The sequence below is a fragment of the Strix aluco genome, chromosome 5 (genome assembly GCF_031877795.1).
Source record: "Strix aluco isolate bStrAlu1 chromosome 5, bStrAlu1.hap1, whole genome shotgun sequence".
Classification (NCBI taxonomy): Eukaryota; Metazoa; Chordata; class Aves; order Strigiformes; family Strigidae; genus Strix; species Strix aluco.
In genome coordinates this window covers 81,653,581-81,656,449 of record NC_133935.1, presented here as the reverse complement: position 1 = coordinate 81,656,449, position 2,869 = coordinate 81,653,581, and positions in this window count along the sequence as shown.

Here is a 2,869-nt window from a genome sequence, read left to right as displayed (position 1 = left end):
GTAGTGGCCTCTGCTGTGCCTCGGTGTTTGCTCCTTTTTACTTCGAGGAGTAGATGTTCCCTGTCTTTGTTTTCTGTCACCAAATGGGCACTTTGCCCCTTTAACCTTTGATAAGGTGCTCTAATAGTCTCTGATGTGAGATTTTATCAGAAGCCTTGGCAAAAGCCAAATAAATGATACCTGCCTAGCAGCCTTTATTAAATGTTTCCATCGTGTTTTACAGCAGTTTAAGGAAGTGCAGTTTCCTCTGCATTTTTGCAGGCTCTGTTTATCCAGTGCTCCCTTTGCCCGGCTGCCCTCTCCCCAGCACCGGTGGGCTCAGGCTGGGCTGAGCACCCCCTGCCCCTGCCCCTGCACCCAGGGGAGCATCCACTGTGGAGGGAGCACCCATGGACAGGGTCCTGACTGAGGCTTTGCAGTCCTGGGTGCTGCTCCAGCACTGGCCCCTAACCAACCCGCACTGCGTACTGGTCAAACGGGGTGATGCTGCCTATGAACAGTCGATGGGTTCCAACTAGTCTCGCCTGGACTCCTTTTTCCAGCAACTGCTGACGTCAAATGGGGAGAGTGGCATGTACACAAATGCTGCTGGGGTCTCAGTGCATGTTCTCCTCTTGCTGTGTGCCTGGCCAGGGGCTGCTGGCTGCTTTTGCACCAGCAGTTAAATGTCATTGCGCTTTAAAGCTGCTCTAACCCTTCCTATAAAGAGGCACCCGTGCAACACCCATCTCTTCCTCATCCCTTTTGCAGTGTTTTGTACCTTGCTCCTGCACTCAGCCACCCAACGGAAAGTCCACCTCCCAGTTTCTATTTATTTGTCCAGGCATCTACAGGGCTCGTAGGAACAGCCGTCATCCGTGGGCTGGGGTGGTGAGGGCTCTCCCTGAGGTGGGCAGGCTGAGCTTCAACTTGCGTGGAAGCGTGTCTGGCTCCGAGAAGCCATGTGGGCAACTTGGGAAGGTGGCACTTTGCGGCTGAGACGTGGCTGTGCACTCTCCCATGGCCTCTTGCAGGAGCCGCTTGCATCATTAGGGGTGGGTTCTGCTGAATCCCCCTTGGCCTTACCCATATCCTTCCAAAATTGTGTTAGATTTGGTATTCCCACCCCTGCCTTTGCTGTCTCCACCTGTTTGACATCCTCACCATGTCTCACCTGGGGAACATTTCATTGACCCCCTTACTTCTGCCAGGCTGGGGCAGGAGACACTGCAAAGCTTCTCTTTGTTACTGGCCATTTGGCTACCACATGGAAAATAAAACAAGCGCACAGGGCTGGGCGATGCAGCAGCCTCTGCCACACTCCCTTCAGCACCATTGCCCAGCCTACACATGAGCCACCTCCTTCCCCCTCCAGCCCTGAAAATTCACCCGTTCAGACAACGCCCGCTTTGGTGGGTAAGCCTCGTGCCTTGCATTGCCTGTTAGCATGCTGCTTGTGTCCTTTACCTTTTGTAGGGCTTAATTTCCCCAAGCCACATCTCACCATGCTGAGCCTGGGCATCCCCAAAAATTTGGAATTTCCCCGTGCCAAAAAAGCTTTGGAAGTGACGTGCCCTGGGGAGAGCTCTTCCTGCAACGTGGATGGCACCAACAGCACCCTGTTATCAGGGGTCATTATCAGCCCGTACACCCTGTGCTTTTCTGCGCCAAGACCCTTTCCAAGGTTTGAGCCTATAAATAATCCAGGAGCCTCACCTCCCGCCCGGCTTCTCGTGCCACCACCCCCCTTTGTTTCAGAAAGGACTGTGCGATCCTGCCAGCTAGACCTGCAGCCACCTGATACAGGCTCCCTTGGGATGCGCCTCGAACACTGACTTCCCGAATTACTGTCTGGAGCGATGGGTGCAGCTGAGCTGAGCCAGCGATCCTATTCCAGCTGCTGGCACTCACTGAAACATCTGCCTTGCCTACGTTGTGCTTGTTGATGGGGCTGTGAGCAGCTCCCAGCATGTCATTTGGGAATATAAATTGAGTTCCTCCGAGCTGGAACCACCTGCTTCGGATAATTTCTTTGGCAAGGAGTCTTCTTATTTTCCATCCAGGATTTTTCTGCCTCCCACCACTGCCAGCTCTACCCAGTAGCTGTGAGGGGTTGGTACTGATGTGTGGGAGTTTAGGTGGACCCGTGGGGAAAATGCCATCTTGCTGCCAGAGCACAGCAGAAGGCAAACGTGCTGTTTAAACCATATATTCATGGAATCACAGACTGTTTTGAGTTGAAAGAGACCTTTAAAGATCATCAAGTCCAACCCCCCTGCCATGGACAGGGTCATCTTGCACTAGATCTGGTTCCTCAAAGCCCTGTTCCAACCTGACCTTGACCATTTCAAATGATGGGGCATCCACAGCTTCTCTGGGCAACCTGTTCCTTTATCCCACCACCCTCATCATAAAAAACTTCTTCCTTACGTCCAATCTAAATCTACCCTCTTTCAGCTTGGAAGACCTCTCAGACCTCCCAGCAAGACTGATGCAGAGGAGTCAGGGCTTCACCTGGAGGAATTTGCCCAAGTTTCATCAAAATGGAGGTGGGATGTGCTCCTCTCCTCCACCACCAATGGGCTGAATGGCCTCAGCTTGGACACTGTCTTGCTTTGGGTGCTTCAGTTTTTGGGATGCCAGGCATTTGTTGATGCTGAGCTGAGGCAGCTGGATGCTGAGCAAAGAAGCAAGCACCTCCCTGGGTGAACCCGTGGCTATTGTGAGGAGCAAAATGACTTCAGCAACCCTGCCCGCTCTGCCTGCTTGAGACCAGGGAGGGGGTGGTGGTGGGTGCTGCTGCCCCCAGCTTCCCTTTTTCCTCCGTCGGGTGACACACAACCGTCCAGGTCTGTCCCTGCCTCTGCTCCTCTTTCTGCCCCAGCAGTAT